Below are 23,951 nucleotides of genomic sequence, written 5' to 3' on the forward strand. Positions count from 1 at the left end.
GTATGAAGAAATAGAATCGATAGGGTTAGGAGGCCAGTTTTGAGTAAACTAGATGGGGCTAAGGCATCCTCTAATTCTTGTGTAGAAGTAAAATAGAAAAGTTGTGCAGGTTAGTGTCATGTCTTGTGCTGCCCAGGGTTAAAGTGGCCTCATTGATTTTATTTTCTTTTTCTTTCGGTCTAATTATTTCCTATTCCCCTCTATACAAGACATTCTCTGGGGATGGGAAGGTCATTCAGTTGTATAGAGCCTTGGTCAGACCCCATCTGGAGTACTGCTTTCAGTTTTGGGCACCGCACCTCAGGAGGGATATACTGACCTTAGAGGGGGTGCAGAGCAGAGTCATCAGAATGATATCGGGGCTTAGAGGGTTAAATTATGAAGACAGGTTGCATAAACTTGGCATGTTTTACCTTGAGTTTAGAAGAATGAAAGGGAATCTGATCGAGATATTTATAATGTTAAAAGGATTTGATAGCTAGATATGGAGAAACCACTTCCTCAGGTTGGGGAATAAAGAACGAGGGGACATCATTTTAAAATTAGAGCTAGGCCATTCAGGGGCAAAATTAGGAAGCACTTCTTCACACAAAAGGTAATAGAAATCTGGAACTCTCTGCCCACAAAAGGCTATGGATGCTGAGTCAATTGGAACTTTCAAGACTGAGACCGATAGATTTTTGTTAGGTTGGGGTATTAAGGGATATGGAGCAAAGACGGCAAATGACCGTTCAGGCTTGAGGGCCGTAAAGGCTTACTCTTGCTCCTACTGTTCTTATGTTCCTAGGTCATGTTCCAAGCCATAGGCATATTCATAGATAATATCATTGCCTCTCTTAAGATGACTCACTAGAACATTTCCTTTGGAAAGGCAGAGTCTAGCCCCAAACCAGCCTGGCAGTTTCCTCCTTCTCATTACACCCACAACCTCAAAGGAAGCCCAGGTGTAAACATCAGCTGAGATGGAACAAAATTGACTCTCATGGTCGAGAACCCAAAGCTCCAACATTTTACCTACCATGCTACTTGCGGTAACTAAATGGTCATGAAACAAGGAAAACATTTTATACACATATTTTGTACACATCAGTACAATATTATAGAGGCGGATACAATCAATCCAGGTACAACATTGTTATATGCAAAGCAAATAGTTAGCAAGTGTTAACCTCCTCTGTGACTGTAATGGAGATCCACCAAGGGAACAGTTTGATGCATGAGAGATGATTAGTGCAAGTGACTTGTTGAAGAGCAACATCGTATGACAGATCTGCCAAATTTCTATATGTACCACACATAGTGCGAGTCATTGCCTGAATGCAGCAACTTTGTGTAAATCAGATAGTTTGTGGGACCTTGCATTAATTAATTTCTCAAACTGTAAATTATTTTTAAAATTATAATTCTTATTCCTTCCAGGTTTCTTCCTACTTGTCCTGATGCTGTCGACTCTTGGTCTGATACCATGCCACAGGCGCTCAACCACTGTCCAGTACCTCACCCTAGTGCCAGTTTTTTTTAAAGTATGAGTCTAACCGATGAATATTGGCAGGCTATTGAACTGTGGGAGTCCAAACTTATCCTCACCTCACTCTCACACACACACACGCATACACACACACCACACACACACCCACACACACACCACACATACACCCATGCACACAAACACACACACGCGCACGCACACACCCCATCTCTCTAGATGGCGATTAGGAGTGAGAACCCTGGCTGATTTTCCCCCAAGTAATCTGTGCGGTCCACCATTATTTTATTGTATTATCTAATAGCAGTAGAAAAAAAAGCAAGTCTTAGCACTGGCAGAAAGTTTGAAAACTGGCATATACAGTCATAGAAATGAATCTGGATTTGTATTGTTGGGCTTCCAATCATTCTTATCAGCATGTTTTCTGGATGCTCAACATGATTGTACAAATAGTGAGGGGAGCTGAGAAAGAATTAATGCCACTTTTTTGATTGATACATATTGAGGGAAAAGCATAGATGTACGAAGAAGCAAAAGTGAAGCCAGTACAAACTTTTTACATTTCATCATCAATATAGGTCAAAAATGAAGCTTGAAGACATTAATCTGACACATTGGCATAGATCAAATTAAGTTAGTGAGAAAACAAAGTTCGAGAGTGCATATGTTAAGCTATAAGAACAAATTGACAAAGGATGCTAAGCAACCCTCATTTGAATATGGAAATTAGCTTCATTTAGGGCTACCAACCCTCCAGGATTGTCCTGTAGTCTCCAGGAGTTAAAGATTAATATCCTAGACACTGCGGTGAGCAATACCCGGGAGGGAAATTATAGGGGCCATTAAAAAAATTGTGTTTTTTTCATTTTCTTTCAACACTATTGTTTATTAGTTAAAAATGTATCGGAGATGGGAAAAAAGGCTGTTTGACTAGGCGAAGGGGGTGGAGACAGGAGGTCATGTGATGAAGCCTCCAAGAATATGTCCAAACAGAGTTGGCAATTCTAATTACATAATCAACCACCTCCTATAAATCAGATGCAGAAATATGAGTAGCGCCCGCACAAACAATCACTCACTCACACTCACACTATTTCGTACTGGGGTACAGTTCCACAGGTACCGGACGCCCTCCAGCACTTTGGCCTAGTGGCGAATCCTTACATCCGGAACTGGTCAGTGGTTGTTGACAGATGGTCAACAGGCCAAAGTGTGGACCTTCCGGCTGTTGGCTAGTGACCAGGAATGGGAACCTCAGCTGATTTCTCCCCATCCCTGGCTTAGGAGCACCGAGGCCAATTATATCACCGCTACCAACACACACCAACTGAGATCTAATTCTTCACAGATCAGGGATCAGATCTGGGAAATTCCTAGTCTACATTGTTCAGTGCCGGACTGGACAGTGCATTAACCAACTGAACTATCAAGGGACTACACTGCAAGGGTGTTTCTGTGATCCCGTGCCCCCAGTGGAAAGCTGCACTTGCAGGGATTGTGAGATGTACAAATACCTAGTATCTGATAGCTTTCCCAAATATCTATCCTAAATAACACAAACTACTGGTAATAAGAACATCAACTGTTTTGCATTGATAACCGAGAACGATATCCTTAATTGGCCACCATCTTCGATACATTAGAACTGGTTAAATAGCGAAAATCAAAGTTGTAGCCCTACCTCCATGCACGGTCCCCATGAATGTGACCTCCTCACTGGAGTGCGAGATTGTGGAATCACCCCTTATGGGCTGGATTTCGCTGTGAGCGGCAAATGAACGGGGCCAGTCGTTTGTTAGACTTGCACTTGCCCATAGACTTTCTGTGAGCTTGTGCACGGCAACTTCCTCTAAATTAGAGAGCCAAAAAACGCGGTGCCCTCCACAGGGCATCTGCGACCTATGTGAACAAGGCAAGCAACCGTGTATCTCCTTAGCCAATCAGATTGAAGGATCGTTAATGAGTAGTGCAGACTGTACCAGGAAGTGTAAATTAGAATGGTGAATTCAATGTCAAATCAGGTACAGTAAATGAAATAAAGAGAAGGAAAGAAATATAAGATTAAGAGACAGAGTTAAAGGAGGCAGAAAGAAAAAATGTTTTTAATTAAATTTGTTTTTCTTTTTTTTAATGTCCAACAATAATTAAAAGCTGAAGGACTGAAAGTCCACACTTGTAAAAGTTACTTTTCAGTGCCAGAGAGGTTATTTGGCAGTAATTGAGACTTACCATGCCATTAAAATGATACTTAGACTTGAAATGACTTGACTTAACCTTTGTTGGCGAGTTTTGTCTGTATCTGCAATGTCAGCACAGGAGTTTCACGCTGTTCAATACATCTGAATGGTGAGCCAGCCGGTGAGATGCCCTCTTTGTGCAGCTGTTGGAGGAGCAGGGCACCTGATAGAGCAACTTCCTGATTTCCGTGTTTAACTGCTGCGCATGTGCGGTCACCAGAAGTTGCTGTTCAATTTGTACATTAATAACGGTGAGCGCTGTTACCCTCACCGTTACTTTTACAGCAAAATCTGGCCCATTTAAATTCTTCCACTGAAATAATGTCTAATACTGTAAGTGACTAACATAATTGATCTCCAATTGTTCTTTGGAAGATATCCAGTGAGAATATCCATTTCCAGGTCAAGCAGGATTGCTCACCTTCCTCAGAGTCCTTTTCTTCACCTCTTACAATGCAATATTTTAGCGTAAGATAGTTAATATTACACTATTTTTCCTCATATTCAATCACTATCTGTACAATGTTACATAGAATTACAGCTCACTGCAAAATATATGCACAGTAGTTAAACCCAATCAATAAAAAAATAAAATGACTTATTCCAATTTAATCAATTTTAAAGTATGCAAGATGGCAGCCAATTAAGGATATCATTGCTTATAGCAATATGAAATATTTACTCTCTTTTTGGGGTAGATATTTGGCAGAAGCTTTTAGTTGTTAATTATTCGCACACCTCTTTCTGCCTCTAAGCAAACATTATAAGTAATTCTGCACCTTTTGAATTTGATTAAAGGAGGTAACATACAAAGAGTAACAGCCAAGGGAACCCCAACAGAAAGTGAACATTACTGCATTCTGAGTCACTGTGCAGTATCAAATATCGTGTACAGAATAACGCAACTCTTGTAAGTATGAGGAAGATGCATTTAATAAAATCTACAATTATTTGCGCTTTCACCTAGTGATATTACCAGGTTTTCAACCATAGTAGTATTGTATGACTCAAGATCTATTCTGCAGTACATCCAATGGTGTATCATTTGGTTATTACCCTCTACTAATGAACAATCCATTTGTAATCTACCCTATTTATTGTATATACATTTTTTTTTAAAGTCAATGGAACATGGCTTGGTTAATACCAACTGTTCAGGCTATCTGCCATAAATAGAAGTGGGCAATTGCAAATGTCCTGGATGTGATATTGACTAAAATAAACTGAAAGATAAAATCTGTTTTTTTTTAACATAAGGAGGTGAGAATTTTTCTGATCCCCGTGACATTGAAAATGTATTTGTGAAGATTTTCTCTGTTCTTGTTAGCAAAATTGTCAGTGCGTTCTAAAACTGCACTCACGATTTTCCTTGCTGACATCGCTTCATCCTGTAACTAAAATTCATTTCACAGGTCTGGTCTCAACAGCAGCGCAGTATTAATGGTTTGTGCTATTGATTTTTATTTGTTGATTTTATTTTTACACTATTATTTCTATAACATATGAGGTAATAGATGTTATGGAGAGGGTTCAGTAATCCATTCATCTTGTTCCTCTGCTAGATAGAGTGGAGGTTACAGATTGTATATATCTCCTGATCACGCCTGGCTTCCATATGACACATATATGATAAATGCCTAAATTGAAATCACTCATGGGAAATGTTCAATGATACATGCACAACACACGTTTGATCTGAAATCAATGCAATAACAGATGTAATTGTATCTCTGGGTCCTGTTGATATCTCTAAGGCATTCAAACTTGTGCTCTTGTAGGTCATGGCATGACCAGAACTGCTTAATCGAATTACATCCTTCTAACACCCTCCATGCCAACCATTGTTCTATTTTTACACAGTCTTTACTCTCTCACCATTGGGTAGCCATGGTTCCTTTTTTCCTATCTTTCTTTCCCTTCACGTTAATGTACGTTCCATGGGCACCAACTGCCCCCCCCTGGTACTAAGTGAAAATAATCATTTTTGCTGTGTGAGTCGAGACAATGAGTACGCTCAGGCTATCCAACTGTGGCAGGCATCGAGGCCCAGCCCAGTCCTGCCCACACATGCATACTTTTCACTCGAGTCACTGGGTAGTGATCAGGAGCAGGAATCCTGGCTGATTTTATTCTCCCCACGCCCCCATTCTCTAGCCCTGAGGCTCCTGGCTAAGATCAATTAAGTAGGCATAGGCCAGAGATCAAACCTGGGACCTTTCTGGTGTGTATGGCTCAATTCCACACTGTCGGATCATGGGCATTACTTTACTGCAGACATCGCCTCATGTAGGAGGTTTACTCAGTCAGATTTAAGGTCCCTGGTTACGCTAGTTTTGGGCTCCCCCAATGGCTCGGTTGTTAAGACACTCTTCTGTGTTGCATTGAGTCATACAGACCAGGACGGTTCCAGATTTGTTCTCTACACTGTACTGTGCTGGCTAATGGTATAGCAGTTGGGGTTATACAATGGGCCTCAGTGACCCTGGCATGTGGAGCAAAATAAAAATCAGTGGGTTTCCCACTCCTGATCAACATAGAGTGACCCCAGCTAGAAAGTACATGTGAATGGATTACAGGTGAGTATGGACCAGCATCCAGCGATGATCCCTCCATCCCTCATGTAAAATGAAAGAAGGAATTGCATTTATATAGTGCCTTTCACAGCATCATTACATCCCAAAGAGCTTTATACCCAATTAAATACTTTTTGAAGTGTAGCCACTGTTGTAATGTAGGAAATGCAGCAGACAATTTGCGCACAGCAAGGTCCTACAAACAACAATTAGATAATGATCAGATAATCCCTGTTTTTAGGTGTTGGATAGGGAAGAAATATTGGCCAGGACACCAAGGAGAACTCTCCTGCTTTATTTTGAATAGTGCCATGGGATCTTTTATGTCCATCTGAGAGGGCAGACAGGGTCTCTGTTTAATTTCTCATCCGAAAGATATCACCTCCGAAAGTGCTGCACTCCCTCAGTACTGCACTGGAATGTCAGCCTAGATTTTGTGCTCAGGAATAGCCTGTGAAACCTCAGGGATGAAGAATGCTACGTGGCTGTGGAACCAGGATTCAGCATAATGAGGATGACATTTTAAAATGGAGAAGCCATTTTTAAAAAAGCTTTACCTAATGACATAATGGGTGTTGGGGTTGGGGGGAGCCCCTATTTAAATAGATGGGTAATATGTTATGATATGTGCCATTCATGTGCTATCCAGTTGGGTCCACCCATTGTGTAGATATCATATTCAGTGTGCAGTGTACCCCTATACTGTACCTCAATGCTAATGCTCTCCATTCCAACACCATTTAAACTCATGCAAAATATCCACTTGGCTTTTTCTATCTGCCATTTATACTATAAAGGACATTGATCAATAACTGATTTAATTTATAATGACACAGCTGTTCTTGACAAATAACCAGACAAGTCTTTACTGTGTAATGAATAATACATGATGAAGTTTAAACTCAGTTATATTAAAGAATGATGTTTATCTCATATTTCTTGATGTGGCTCTGGTCTTGTTCAATTTCCAGCTGTCAATCAAAATATACAGCTCCTTGAATGTGATCTGAATCTTGTAACAATCAAAAAAAGGGAATTTCCTATTGTAAATGATTCTATTCAAAGACCTGTGGTTTACTGATTCAGCAAATTCATAAAGGCTGATGAATTTAAAGAACTGTTCCCGACTTGGCCAAATAGCCCTTCAACATGGGGTCTCATTTCCATAAATAAAATGCATTGTTTTTAGGTCCCATATCACTCTCAAAGTCCAGCAGATAGAAATTCCCAGTTATCCACCATCCTTAATTATTACCTTCTGTGGTTCTATTTTAACACAGGAAGTGGTTAAGGCAGAGAGCACTACATCTTTTAAGAGAAAAGTGGATAAATATTTGAAGCAGAAGGAGAATCAGGGGTATAGGGAGACTGTGGGGGCACTGAGATTAGTTTTGGATTGCACTAGCAAAGAGCCAACACAGACACGATGGCCTGAATGGCCTCCTTCCATGCGATTCTATGTTTCTATTTTATTTTTTAGCACAGATATATACACAGCAGACATCCCATAACATTGCCAACAGCGAGTCAGAGGTTATTCTGTTGTAAGAGGGCTACTGGGCTCTGGGAGAGAGGTGGGTATTTCCACTGATAAGATTTGGAAAGAAGTTTGTAAGGGATCTTGTTAAGAGATGGTGAAGTGTCTTTTATTGATTCTTGGAAAAAGCATTTTCATTATTCTTTGCAGATAAATAAACATGCTCCTTTTCCATGCCACAATTCCATAAATATATCTCATGTTGGGGAAGCTCTTTATATAGGATTTCAAATGGACACTTTTCCATCTGCTTAAGGTCTAGGCTTTTACAATGAGATCAAGATTAAATTACCAAATATCTCTGCAACTATATTGCTTAAATAAACATGTTTAAATTCAGGACTTTTATTCAGAACTTCCCTCCAAACTTGATTAATTGTATCTTCCTTGTCCATTCTTATATGAATATATTGGCTGGGAAATTCCTCGGAGCTGCAACTTTCACTTCACCAGACCCTGTTTCCCTTATTGTTTATGAGTTTTTCTAGAACACATTATTCGTTTCACCACAGTCGGAGAACTGTGTGCAGTTTTGGGCACTCCCAAAATTATAGAAAGGATATGGAGCCATGGAAAAGGTACAATGTAGAATGGTTACAAAGATGAGAAGATATAACTATAATGAGAGATTTGAAAGTGTCTATTTCTTATAACAAACAAGGTTAAGAGGTGAGAGAAGTGTTGAAGATTATGAAAGAGTTTGAGAGGGTAAATAGTGAAAGATTATTTCCACTGGTTAGTGAGTGGTCTTTGCCAAACCGTATTTAGCTGCTGTGGTGAAACCACTATAATTGATCAGAAAAATTAGAAAACATATTGATCTAGAAATTCGTCTGCCAACAATTCTCATTGCTACTAGTAGATGGTTGTCAACTTCAGATTCAATTGCCTCATTGGTCTCCTGGATGGTTCCCTGCATTACCTTCAGTTCCTCCTAAAGTCTGCTGCCTATATCAAGTCTCGCTCACCCATCACTCCCATCCTTGCTTACCTATGCTGGTTCTCATTCCCCCAGTGCCTCATGTTTAAAATTCTCTTACTGTGTTTAGATCCATTCATGGCTTCACATCTCCCTATCTCTTTAAACTCCTCCAGGCATATATGCTCCACCCTCCCCACTTCTGCAAAATTCCCCATTGACCTGATACTGGCCTCTTGAGCATCCCTTCTCTCATTGCCCCACCATTGATGACAGTGCTTTCAGCTGCCTAGGAGCCACTCTCTGAAATTCCCTCCCTAAACCCCTCTGCCTCTCCACCTCCCTCTCCTCCTTTAAACTATAGCAGGTGAATCCCCGCAGAAATGCAAGGCACATGTGCTGAGAGAAGAAGATGAAAATTTTGAATATATCTTGAGGCATGCAGCAGGCAGTCTCCTGAGAGTTGTTATTCGAATAGGTGACATACCTTTAGAGTTGTGATGAGGAAACTAGATTCTTTCTGGATGGATGAGCCAGGATGAATGAATTTCCTCATTTATTTCTAACTATTGATTAGCAACGGCATAGAAGAATAATTGACATTAAATGGTAACAGAGAGTTAAAATAATATCAATGGGGAAAGAACAAAGCAACCACCAGGGTCATAAATTATTAAGTAAATGAGGTGACAGGTCACAATGCATGTCTGTTAGCAGGCTGTGTAAGATCCTACCTTTAGAAAGCAAAATGATTGGGCAACAATGGAGACTTGAAGCTAGAAAGGAAGATAGAGACTCACCGCAGAAAAAAATGGATTTTTAACTTCAAAGAATTGTAATATCTAACAAGAAATTCGCACCTAGTATTGAGCGGGTGCTGAATCCCAGGTGGTGCCTTTACCCGGTTGCTTGCCCATAACATGCAATTAGGTTGAACCTGGAAAATCAGCTGAGTTGAGTGAAGTTGAAGTTGAGTGGGTTTCTAGGGTGCAATGCCCAACTTATACCAGGGCAAGAAAGGGCACAAAATTAGTCTCCGTGTCTCTTTAACTCAAGCTTTCATCACGTCCTACTGATGTGACGGTTTCGACTGAGGCATTTGTGGAGATTCGTACACCCACTTCAATATCATTAACATATTCGCCTGTTTTGTTCCACCTGTGACCTTTTGGAAGCTTTCACTAATGAAGTCAGAAGGATTACATCCTAATGCCTGCTTAATGACATTTTTTTTTCCTCTCTCTATTATTTTAGTGGATTCCAATTGAACAGAAAATGTAATTCTCCCAAACGGAAGCATCTGTCCACACCAGCAGGACTGATTATAATAAAGCTGCTTTGCCAGACAAATGTCCTTAGAGTACTCTGGAAGTGACTGACCTTTCCAAAACCCCAGATAACGAGAATGACTCATTGCTACCTATTTCTCAGCATATGGCTACATTGTTGAATGCAAACAATTGCCTTGGAAAATCGAAGCCATTACCCCTTTGAAAATGTTAGCTAGGAATTGGCTTTTATTGCATCAAGCCTTGGTGTGTGACCTTGTGTCACCAATCTATTAAAGACACTTTCAATAGGCTTGCTTAAGTGGGTCAAATGGTCTGGTATCTATCAATATAAAAATCAAATCTGCACAATATCTCTTTTACCTTTAGTTCTACCTTTTTAATAAAAAATGTTTAAAGGGCAGTTGCTTCAGGTGTTATAGGCTTGTACGTCATGTTTTTATGGGGCTGTGTAGCACAGTCAGTTTAAAATGGTGTCTTTCTCCTCTAGATTTGAATCTAAGCCATATTGAAGGATGAAGGTCACCTCTCTGACAGTTGTAAGGGCTTTTGTCACAAAACTAGAAAGGGTGGCTTGGCTTTAAACTGATTTATTAACAGAACTGCACACAGTTTCAGTTCTACAAAAGAGACTGGAACATTCCTCAGCACAGTCTTTACTCTGTCGCCTAACTCTGAAGGGTTACGACTGACAAAACGTCTTGCCACAGGTACCAAGTAAAACAGGTTTTTTGTAGTGACCTAATGATCTCTGCATTGAATACCTTATAATTCAACATTAACAGGCAATCTCATTCAGAGATGCCACAGGATGGCTGCTGCAGTAGGAAGTGTTTTTCTGAAGATGGAGTTAAGGCACTTCCACAGTAATAGGGCAGTGCACTGGCAGCTTTATTCTGCATCAAGGCCTTACCCTTAAAGGAACTACAACAAAATCTAATGCATAAACAACAACAGCAACAGCTTGCATTTATATAGCACCTTTAATGTAGTAAAACATCCCAAGGTGCTTGATGAGTGCTTAAACAGCAAGACCTATTTATGACTGTAAACAATTTTACAACACCAAGTTATAGTCCAGCAATTTTATTTTAAATTCACAAGCTTTCGGAGGCTTCCTCCTTCGTCAGGTGAACGATGTGAAAATCCACATCATATTTATGACTGGGTCAGGCTGGTCAGGATCTGTGTAAACATACTTCACTTGAAGAGCAATGTTCCAATTATCTTGCCTTTGTTTTAAGTGCACAGTAGGGACTTAGAGTCAGCAGGACAGCCTGAGACTGAAAGTTTAAAAGATGCCGGTTTTGAGTTTGAAATCCTGGGTTCCTGTTGTGATCCCAGAAATTTCAAGATTCAATCTTAGAGGGATCAGAATTTCCCATGGGAAGACATGGGTGACTGGCTAATCCAATGAGACCAAAAGTGATATGCTGAGCAAGCACACTTCCCATATTTTCTCAGAGATGGTGAGCATACGTCCACTGGTCTTTGAAAAGTTGTCGATTGATCAGAAACTGTGCATTTGACTAGTTTATTCGCCCTTTTTTGCATCAAAACGGCAACTCTATCCAGACTATGAACAGCAGTGCTTACTGACTTTAAAAGAAAAATATCAATCAAATAATAATGACACTGAAGCAAAAAACACACACCATGGACTTAAAACCCAAATTAGAACAATGTGAGCTTTGTCAGTGGCAACACTCTACCCTCAGAGTCAGAAGGTCGAGGGTTCAAGGCCAGTCTAGGATTGGATCATATGGATCTAAGCTGACACGATGGGCCGAAGGGCCTCTATCCGTGCTGTATAACTCTATGACTCTATGCAGTACTGAGGGAGAACTGCACTGGATGAGTCTTTTTGATGAGACGTTAAACTAAGGTTATGTCTGCCTGTTCAGGTGGATGTAAAAGATCCCATGGCACTTTCTCAAAAATTTCTCACAGTGTCAGGCCAACCTTTATCCTCAGCTAACAGCAACAAAACAGGTAAGCTAGTCCTTTATCTTATTTGCAGTTTGTGTGCCTGGTTGTGCCCAAAGTGGCTAATTTAGTGTCTGTGAAGCGCTTTGGGGCATTCTGAGGACATGAAATACAAACTAATACAAGTTCACAGAATCATAGAGTCTTACAGCACAGAAGGAGGCCATTCGGCCCATCATGCCTGTGTTGGCTCTTTGAAAGAGCTATTCAATAAATCGCACTCTCCTGCTCTTTCCCCTTAGCCCTGCAATCTTCTCTCCTTCAAGTATTTATCCAATTCCCTTTTGAAAATTACTATTGAATCTGCTTCCATCACCCTTTTAGGCAGCATATTCCAGATCATAATAACTCACTACATTAAAATTTCTTTCCTCATCTCACCTCTGGCTCTTTTGCCAATTACCTTAAGTTCTTCCTTTCTTACATATGATGACTATAAATCCCTAATCCTTTGACTGGAGGAGAGGGCGGAAGGGAGCTCATGTGAAGCGGGCAGCTTGGTGAATTCAGCAATGATCCAAGTGACAGGAATTTGATTGCTGCTTCTTTGCTATCAAGGTGACACCCGCCCTAAGTTGGTCACCAATGGCTGAGCTTGTACCAAAGGGCTGGGGATCCTCCTGGTACAAAAAAAAGGGATTTAGCAAGAACAAAGCAATTTATTTTTGACTATTTGAAGGTATTAGGGTTAGATCAATAGAGTGTGAAAATTGTACCTCACAAGATACCAAGATGTAATCTGTCTTTATAAAAGCCAAATGATCCCCAATACTGCAACAAACATGGAGACTAAAACTGGAAATATCGAGCTTTATTTTGCAATAGCTGCTCGCTCCAGCCTGCACACTACCTGAATGAACCTGACAGTTAGAGAACCAGTGATCGACCCTATCATGGCCTCTATCACATCCAGTTTATCTCCTGAGAGTAAATTCTGCATTAATACTCTCTGATGCCCAAGTGTTATCAAGCAAAATGTCAGATATTCATCCATTCTGACATCTCTGCTATTCACCCTTGGCCTGCAGACCTCCAGACAACATTCTCTCCTGCCCCAAGATGTAGCAATTTAGTATTTGTTACTATTTTAAATAAAATCTGAAGCAGGGATAACCTGGTTTGAGATGGGCAGTAGGCTACCACTGATGTGAAATCATTTAAGCATAATGTGATTCACACTGCAGTGACACTATACCACATAATATATCGTAGAGCATTAACTATCAAGCTGTATTTCACAACATATTACAGGGCAGTGACATGCCCTTTATGTATGGTAAGGGCATTAGATCGCAGTTTTAAGCCTGAATTATAAAGGAATTAAGAGCTTGCAGTATAATGATTAGTACCTGCGAGTACTCACAATTGTTCTGCTGTTCTTCATTTTTGCATTAATATGCCCACAGAGACCCTCGGGATTCTTCAGAAACTGTGAAAAGATAAAATATTCCTATCCAGCCCCCATGAAAAAACCCAACAGTTCTCATCTTGTGGGTTTGTGAGTGACGCTGATTGTTGAACTTGGCAAATCCCATTCAACAGTCAATCTCGTTCTCCAACTCACTCATTAAGAACATGCCAATTCTTCACAGGGGCTAGATTGGAAAACTCTACTTACATGAACGCATTAACACAAGAACAACATTCCCTAGCAGCACTTCAGTCAACCCCATGATAACCATCTCAGACACAACTCAGATATGACAAGAGATTAAAGGAGCTCCCATTCACTGCAGTGGAAGAAGTCTTGGTTAAAGGGAAATCTACCTTCGCTTTTACATGTAAGGTTTCAACAGCTTATTCCTGAACAAAATCATTTTTCAAGTGAAGAAAATGTTGTTCTGTAGTGAAAATTAACTTGTAAATTCAAGGATATGAAATTCCCCCTATCATTTCAGCAAAAAAGTTGGCACGTGTACAAAAGAGGAATCCCGTTTTGGAGTCACGCTGATCTTTTTTTATGATGTGGAGATGCCAGTGATGGACTGGGGTTAATAAATGTAAACAATCTTACAACACCAAGTTATAGTCCAACAATTTTATTTGAAAATCACAAGCTTTCGGAGGCTTCCTCCTTCGTCAGGTGAATGTGACCTGAGGAAGGAGGAAGCCTCCGAAAGCTTGTGATTTTCAAATAAAATTGTTGGACTATAACTTGGTGTTGTAAGACTGTTTACATTGATCTTTTTTAGGTAACATTGTCAATAGGAGGAATTTTACTCCAACATGTTTTTCCCATCAGGTTCTGCTTTGTATAATGCTTTCCTACATTACAACAGTGCCTACACTTCAAAGTACTTAAGTGGCTGCAATGCGCTTCGGGACGTCCTGAGGTAGTGAAAGGTGCTATATAAATGCCAGTCTTTTTTTTATAATGCACTAAGTCATATAACATGATAGCAGTCCAATTGTGGATAGCCTCTGTGCATCACAGACCTTTCCAGAGAAAAATGCTCATTATTAATAAGTCAGGGGAGGACGTTCGGGAGGACCCTATACAAATTCGCCCCCATAGTGTCCCCTTTAAAGGTGTATAAACTGCAACCATTTCACTGAAGACATCACCCAGTAAAGAATGAAGGGGTGAGTTTGCATTTGTTTCCGCTAGTTTTATACCCAGATTCCAGCACGATCGGCCGAATCAACACAAAAGATTGGGGAATTTTAAACGTAAGTGACTTACGCCCAAATGTTTTCTGTGATCTTTTGCGCTGGTTCAAGATTCAATTTGTTCAGATCAGGCCGTGCCCACAAAACTGGCCACGCCCCCAGGTCAACATTGCTAGATTCCGCCGACTGGGCTGGTTTGGGAAGGCTCTTCAAATTGAGCTAATTTTCTTAGGCGACAGGCACTAGTAGGCACGTTTTAAAAGATTTTTCATATCAAAAAATATTTAATTTACTAAGAAACTGACTAGTGTACACCAATAAAACTATTAAATGCTTCAGTGTAGTTTTTTTTAAAGTCCTTTTCAGTGATTTTAAAGCAGGCTACTCACAAGTGGAGGACTGGACACTTATTAAAAATGCTTATTTTGTCTGATCAACCCATTTTCAGCTGTATTAATAAAACTGCACCAGGTTAGTACTCTTAAATACATAAATACAAGGAATACTTTTTAATGGAAAGGAGGAAAAAGAAATGATTACACTGCCCGATTGCGCCCAAAGCAGAAACTCTATCCCCAAGACTATAATTTTAGGCACAGATTCCCTGTGTGGGGTGAAGATTAGGAGGAGAGTGTTGGGATGGTTTATTTCTGTAGATGGTGAGGCAGAATTCCCATGGGGGTTCTCCTGATCTTCTGCCATAAAGGAGACCGGCAGAAACCGTGAGCAATTTCTACCCCACTTTGTTTCTTACTGGATTTCTATCCATAGCTCAGGATGTTTCATTGAAGGTTTGGTTTATCCCCATGCTATTGAACATTTGAAACAAAATACAGTGAAGGCCATAATTCCAGCCCATTGTCAGCGATGGCTGAATTCCCTATCCTCCTTCACACACCACAATAACTCGCCAAACCAATTATTACGCAGACCAGAGCTTCAGGCTGTAAGTCAGCTCTCATGCCCTGTTAATATTTGTGAATCACTTGTACTTGAAGTGGTTCTGCAATGTGTTCGGACTCAACGCTCCGAATTTGCCTTGCTTGCACTGTGGGATGGGATTCGGAGCGACTGAAAGACAACTGCGTAATGATATGTGTCGAATTACTTCCGAGTCGCAATCACACCTTTCAAGCCGCAACATCCTCCATTACCAACACGGTGCTGCTTCTGATGGGCCGGCATTGAGTAGCCGGCTGCAATCCGAAAAGAAATGTGTGGTAAAAACAGGAAATGCTGGAAACACTCAGCAGGTCAGGCAGCATAAGGAGAGAGAAACAGAGTTAACGTTTGAGGTCGATGACCTTTCATCAGAACTGGAAGATGTTACAGATGAACAGTTTTTAAGCAAGTACAGAGCCAGGAAAAGGCGTTGGGGGAGTGGGGAGAGAAAAGAATAAAAGGGGAATGACTGAGATAGGGTGAAAGGCAGGTGTGATTAAATAACAAAAGGGATGATGGTGCAAGGCAAAAGGGTGTGGTAATGGGACAAGTAAAGAAACAAAAGATGGGTCCAGATGAGGTGTTAATGGTTATAGCAGAATAGCAGAGGGGGAGGGAAGCCTGGAAAATCTGGCAAAGAGGAGAAAATGTGGCAGAGAAAGGCAGGTAGACCCCAGAGGTGCGGACCAACCTGCAGCCCATGTATCGATAGGGGATCACCAGCCCAAACACCAGCCCACACCTCATCCACTCCCAGTGGCTCTGGTGCCCCCATCCTCCATTACCAGCACCTGCTGTCAGTGAAAATGGGAGGGGTGGTTAAAATCCAAAGTTATTAAATTCGATGTTAAGGCTGGAAGTCTGTAAAGTGTCTAATAGAAAGATGAGGTGCTGTTCCTCCAGCTTGTGTTGAACCTATGGCCCTGGAAAGTCCGTCTTCCCAACCACCAGCCTTTGCGAATCCTGGCAAATTTGGGTCGTGACCGAATGCTTGTGACTTGCACATCAGGAGCCGGCACCACTAACAAGGCTCTTAGAACAATTTAGGAGCACCTTAGGCCTCTGGCTGCATACTTTTCCTGATGTCTATACAAGCCAACAATGCATAAACCACCTGAGGCCATTTATGTTTGCCAGTGGCAGTAATACTGCCTCCATTTTGAGGACTTCAAAAACCATCTAATGCCGAGGTGCTTGGCTTCTCTGTGACTACAGTGCTGAACTTTGTGCAATGTAAATGAGGTATTAAACACTGCAAAATAGTAGGATTAGCAAAATGGAAGACTCGGTTACTAGTTCACTGATGTTTTAGTTGGCAAGGATGGACAGACACTGTATCCATACAGCAACCTGGGGCCAGCCCTTGATGTGGTACCCAATAACTGCCAACTGGTGTCCTTAGCAAACTGCACCATCAAGCGACAGATATTCAGGTCTACAGCTATTTCTGATTTCATAACATTGGCTTTATTTGTGGAACAGTAGTGCTGGGGACTTGAATGTTTATTGAATATGTCAGCTTGGCTCGGTTAGTCGTACACTCACGTCTGAGTCGTGAGTTTAAGTCCCACCCCAGGACTTGAGCACATAACCTGAGCTGATCCTTCAGTGCAGTACTAAGGGAGTGCTGCATTGTCAGAGGTGTCATCTTTTGAATGTGACTTTAAACTGAGACTCTACTTGTTCAGGTGGACATAAAAGCTCCTGTGACACTATATAAAGAAGAGCTGGAGGTTCTCTTGGTGTCCTGTCCAACATTCCTTCCTCAGCCTGAAAGCAGATTAACTGATCATTTATCTCATTGCTTTTTAAAAATTCGTTCATGGGATGTGGGCATCGCTGGCGAGGCCAGCATTTATTGCCCATCCCTAATTGCCCTTGAGAAGGCGGTGGTGAGCCGCCTTCTTGAACTGCTGCAGTCCGTGTGGTGAAGGTTTGTGGGATCTTGCTGTGCACAAGTTGACTACTGTGCTTGCAGAAAGAAAGAAAAAGAAAAAAAGAAAGAAAGACTTGCATTTATATAGCGCCTTTCATGATCTCAGGACATCCCAAAGCGCTTTACAGGCAATGAAGTACGTTCGAAGTGTAGTCACTGTTGTAATGTGGGACAACAGTGACCATACTTAAAAAGTAATTCAATGGCTGTAAATCATTTTAGGATATCCTGAGGATGTGAAAGTCGCTGTATAAATGTAGGTTTGCTCTTTCTTTTATCTACTTTTTCCACCCTGTGTCCACATTGAGCATGTAAGGAACAGGATTAAGAATAAAGTTGCCTCAACACTGTCCCAATAATAGGTGAAGATTTCTCCTTCTTGCTATGTGTTAGCAACATCGCAAACATAACAGGAAGTCTCCCTCTGATTACTTCCAGTAAAATCGTATACATGTTCTTTTAGACGGTGGGAAATCTTCCCGCTATGTTTATGATGTAACTAACACATAGCAACGAAAGGAAATCTTCACTACAATGTACCTTAACTCCATCCTTAAAACATCATTCTAAGCTGCACCCACTATTATTTCACCCACTGCTCTCTCTAGTGACCTCTCTGAGTGAAATGTTGATTTGATGCTAATTGGCGATGAATGGTGTTAATGGGCAGTGTTGACTCACACAGTTATAAGGAATCGAGCTGAGACTGCCTCAGACTGATTTCACGTTGTGACTTCGCAGCTCTCAGAGAGAGGCAACTGCCACTTTGGGAATCCATCTCACAATATTTTCCAAATGACACCAGATGGAGCGTAACTCCAGTGCGATGCCAAACCAAGTTTTTATTTAAATGTTATCCAAACATGGAAGATTCACCATCCAGGAGCAGATCATTGGCCATAGGAGTACAATTCCAGACAATGTAAACCAGGTGTTGTTAGCTGCGAAATCAGACTCAACAGTTAGAACTAAATTGGAAATTAATATTAACAAAGATCTTTAGGATTTTACTATAACCAGAATGAAGAATTGACCCAGAGAGGTCGAGGCTGCATCCTTTACATCTCACAAAGTGGGTCTCATATTACTGCACCTCAGAATCAGGTTGGGACTCGACTGCGGATTTATATACTGTCAGTTCTGTAATGTTGCAAAGTAGAAACTACACACATGCACCACCTGTTCCTTGCAAATGAGACTTACCACTAAAAAAAAGACTGCAAGTTTTTAATTTCTAGTTCCATCTTGGTTTGTGTTGACTCTATAGACTGTAAGGGTTTGTACCTTTTGGGAGGTTATTTTACTTGAGGTGGTCATTATTTTGTACCTGACAAACTGTTTTAAGAACACACTAAAATAAATAGTGGGATCAACAACAACTTGCATTTAGAAAAATGACCCAAGGCGCTTCCCAGAGGTGTAATGAAAATACTGGATGCCAAGCTAAAGAACAGAAAGAAGAAAGACTTGCATTTCTATAGCACCTTTTACGACCTCAGGATCTCCCAATGTGCTGTACAGCCAATGAAGTACATTTTTTAAAATGTAGTCACTGTTGTAATGTAGGGGATATTAGGAGGGGTGGCCAAAAGCATGGTCAAAGAGGTGGGTTTTAAGGAGGGTCGTAAAGGTGGAAAGGGAGGTGGAGAGGTTTAGGAAGGGGATTCGAGAGAGTGGGGCCTTGTGTTTGAAGGCACGGCTGCCAATGGTGCGGTGAAGGGAGGGAGAGATGTCCAAGAGGCTGGAGTCCGAGGAACGGAGAGGTAGGGGGAGCTTGCAGTGCTGGAAGAGGTTATAGAGATAGCGAGGGGCAAGACTATGGAAAGATAAATACATAACGACAGTTTAAAATTTGAGGCATTGGGGTATCAGGAACCAAAGTAGACCTGATACGGGATACGATAAGGACACCAGAGTTTTGGATCAGCACCAAATCTAATAGGTTAAAGAAACTAAATATCTTTAACAAAACAGAGGCATGCTCAACTGTCTATTTCTACATGTGACCAGATTGTTCTTGTTGGCTAAATGCCTGTCTAGAAGCAAGAGAATGTATTGGGGCAAGTCAACCAAAGAGGAACATCCATGGTTGGCATTGGACCAACTGTCTCATGAAAGATGGTGATTGAGATTAGACTGAGACAGAAGCGATTGGCCAGGCCAGTACTAGCTGGAAATCCTTTGTGCCACCCTAATGCATCCATAATGGCCTACAGATTGTGTTATTCTAATCTCCCAATGTACAGTGCAATGGCCTGTGCACATTCTCAAGTAAGGAAGATTAAAACAGCTAACTTTGTGGAGCAGGTTTATTTGGTAAAACTAGACCATTTAGTGAGTCACTGAATCTTGAAAAGTTATTTTGTATTTTCAGAACTATAATCTCAATAGCAACTATTCTCGCCCCCTACTGATCACAGTCTGGCAGAACGGTGAGAGAAAACACTTTTGATTCCCTTCCCCTTCCCCATTCTATTTAGTTCTTGATCTGAACCACACCGAGTGAGGAGTGGACATGCCAAGAAAAGGTTGCGATGCTTCTCATTAGTGGTAGAGAACAGTAAGCAGAGTTGTTGATTCTGTGCAGTAATTCACATCTCCTTATAAGTGGCCAAACTGAACATTGACGGAGGTTTGCGAGTAAAGAAAGAAAGAACTTGCATTTATATATCAATCAAATCACTCCTATGTCTATGCTTGTCTAATGTATAGAGACCCAGCTCTTTGAGTCTATCTGGGTAACTAAGATGCTTTGAACTTGGAATCATTCTTATGGCCCTTCTCTGAACCTTTTTCAAAGCCTCAGTATCACCCACCATGCAAGGCCTAACCAAGGTCTTGTACAAGGATAAAATAGTTTGCATGGTTTTGTAGTTAATTGTCCCGTAAATACATCCTAGCATCCTATTCAGTCTAGATACAGCTTCACGGCATTGGTTATGAACAATTAGAGATCTATGCACAAGAACGCCCCAGATCTCCTTCTTCCTCCACCGGCTCTAGTTCTTTGCCTTGAAGGTTAACATTTGACCTGCTCACATGCATAACACTGCACTTTTCTAAGTTAAACATCATTTGCCCATTTGCCAATCCCCCAGCGCATCTAAACCTGCTGGTGGTAGTCGAGCATTCTCTACAGTCCTGACTCTCGCACATATCTTAGTATTATCTGCAAACTTGCAGATCGTACCCCCAACACCTACATTTAGATCATTAATGAAAATAGTAAACAGCAATGGTCCCAGCACTGATCCCTGCGGAGCATCACTGGTGACTGGTCTCCAAGCAGATCCAAATCCATCTACAACCAATTCGTGCCGACGGGCGTTCGGGCAGTTTACAATCCAGTGCAGTAGATTGCCACTAATTCCAGAAGATTCAATCTAAAAGGGCTTAATTATCAGGACAGGTTGCATAGACTAGGATTGTATTTCCTAGCGTATAGAAGATTGAGGGGAGATCTGATCGAGGTATTTAAGAAGATTTAAGGATTTGAGAGGGCAGATAGAGAGAAACTATTTCCTCTGGTGGGGGAGTCCAAAACAAGGGGGCATAACCTTAAAATTAGAGCCGGGCCGTTCAGGGCTGATGTCAGGAAGCACTTCTTCACACAAAGGGTAGTGGAAATCTGGAACTCTCTTCCCCCAAAAAGCTGTTGAGGCTGGGGGTCAATTGAAAATTTTAAAACTGAGATTGATAAATTTTTGTTAGGCAAGGGTATTAAGGGTCATGGAGCCAAGGCAGGTAGATGGAGATCAGCCATGATCTAACTGAATGGCAGAACAGGTTCGAGGGGCTGAATGTCTACACCTGTTCCTATGTTCCTAAGGCTCTATCGGTTTCCCAAGGTGTGGGTCTGGTAAGCGAGTCTCCCTGCCAGCATTATGAGCACAGTTAAGTTACCTCAACACGGACTCTAACCCAAAACATTAACCCATCTTTTTGCCTTTCAAGATGTTGTGTGACTCGCTTTGTATTTCCAGCGTTTTCTATTTTGATTGTGCTTGGCTCCTCCTGATTCCTGTTTGCACACACTCATAGACAGATTGTCTAAAAAAATTAACCCCCTGATTGACAGCTGTGAAATGTCAACATCACCGAATATTTAACACTTCAAAATTAAATTTGCAAAGTTCTGATGAGAATTATGAAGACAAAATGTAATTATTAATATTGCATTTCATTAAATAAAAGTTGCATTTTTAAAATATGGATGCAATAATTTCGTAAAGTAGGCTAGTTACATATGACTGCAGGTTAACTTAACCCTTTGAGGCTCCTGCGACATGATTTTATTCACAGATAATTAGAAAAATGGCAAAAACATCCCTTAATTCTGATTTCTAGTATCCTGGGTCGAACATTCACAAAGCATTAGTTTGGTAGATTTTAGAATATCTGGGTATTTTCTCATTTACTAGGGAAATCCAGTGCTCAAATAGTTAATTCACAACGTCCTTGGAGCAATGTCACTGAAGCCAGCGTATTTGCTTTATAATTTCTGTTCTAGGTGTGGAGCAAGTTAATGCCTTTATAATCACATCACTGTTCTGCAGGATTACAAAAATCATACGATTAACACATGGAGATATAAATCCCAAACCTATATTGATAAAAGTAAAAGAAAGATTTGCATTTATATAGTAACTTTCACGATCTCAGGACGTCCCAAAGCACTTCATAGCCAACGAAATGTGCTTGAAGTGTAGTCACGGTTATAATATAGGAAAGGACCATAGAATAGATTAGAGTGGGTCTAAAATATATGATTTTAACGGTTCGATAATACTGCCAGGGATCTTTTTACATCCACCTGAGAGGACAGAGACCGTGTTTAATATCTCATCTGAAAGACAGCACCTTCACAAGAATCCTTCAGTACTGCACTGAGAATGTCAGCCTGGATTATGTGCTCGAATCTCTGGAGGGGGACTTAAACCCACAACTATCCATTGACTCAGAGGCGAGAGTGCTACTCACTGAGCCACGGCTAACACCTAAACATGGCAGGGGAACAATGGGCGGACCTTCCGCCCACCACCCCCACCCCATGTCTGGGGGAGTTCCCGAGTTACCGTGGTAATTCCGCCCTCTATGCCCTTAAAAGATCTCAGTGAACTCTCACTAGCTGAGTGTCCTGTTGAGGACCTTACGAGGCCCTAAACCTTTACTAAGGGAGGTTAATCGATTGCAGAGGCATAATGCCCCAGCCCCGGCCATACAAAATGACCCCGAGGGGAGGGGGGGTGATTTTAACTTAACCTGTCTGACGGTAAAGTGACAGGATTGGATCAGCAGCACGTTTTAAGCCCCATCACATACAGTATAAAACGGGCAGCTTATCCCAACCCATCAGTTTTCTGCCGGACGGGTTAGGTAGAAATTACCTCCCCCCCCCCATGCAATTTGGTGCAGCTACCAGATAGGGATTCCACTCTGTTGCACTTTCGCCAACAAAATGACACCCCCTCAAATTTTGGGGCCCATGGGTACAAAACTGGGAAGATATAAGCAGACGTGGAGATTGGAAGGACTTGTTCTCCCCACGTAGTAGCAGGTACATGGAACAGGCTCAGTGTGGAGTACTGAGCCATACAGACCAGGATGATCGCGTGTTGATTCCCAGTTTGTGTTGACTCAGCTGAACCTGGTCAGGATAGTGGTAAGGGTGCTAAAATTGGCCTCAGTACCATTGGGTTTAGGAGTGGGGGAAAAAAATCTCTGCCATGGTTCCCACTCCTGATCGCTATCCAGTGACTCTCCTGGTTAGTCCATATGCGAATTGGTGATGCCCTCCAGAGGCAAATAGTCTGCAGACACCCACTATCTGGATGACGAATGGGGACTCGGGCAATTATTTAAAGCATCTAAGGAATTAATCCCAGCAAAGATCAGCACTTTAGGAGAAAACTAGAAAAAAGTGTTCATTTCCTCGTGAAGTAGCTGCACTGAGATCTATGCCAGTGGGACTGGCAAATTTTGACAAACACGGTGGCATAGATAGGAGTAGTGCTAACTGTTCCACTCCCAGCCTTGCGCTGACTATTCCTTACTCTGCCTGGGATTTGGAGGTGGAGAGCAGTTTGGGTGGGAAGAGAGGGACTATCAGAGAATTTATAGTGGGCAATTTAGGCTGCAGAGCTGGTATGTGCAGCCTTTTGGGAGAGCAGGAGGCTGCAGAGCGGGAGAGTGCAGGTGCCCAGGGCTAGGCTAGGAGCAGAAATCTTGATATTCTGAAGCTTTTCACCAGACCCGTTGGAATTTCCAGTGCCTCTAATTGTTATAAAAGTCATACCTTCGATCTTATCATTGGCCTTCTTTAATTTTAGGCAGCAATACATTCAATGCAAAGTGAATTTGCAGAATAGTCCATCTGCAGAATTTCAATCTGCTTTTTGGCTATGCTTTAGCTTGATAAAGCGTTTTTTTTTCCATT

This window comes from Heptranchias perlo, chromosome 26 (assembly GCF_035084215.1).
Source record: "Heptranchias perlo isolate sHepPer1 chromosome 26, sHepPer1.hap1, whole genome shotgun sequence".
In the NCBI taxonomy this organism is placed as follows: Eukaryota; Metazoa; Chordata; class Chondrichthyes; order Hexanchiformes; family Hexanchidae; genus Heptranchias; species Heptranchias perlo.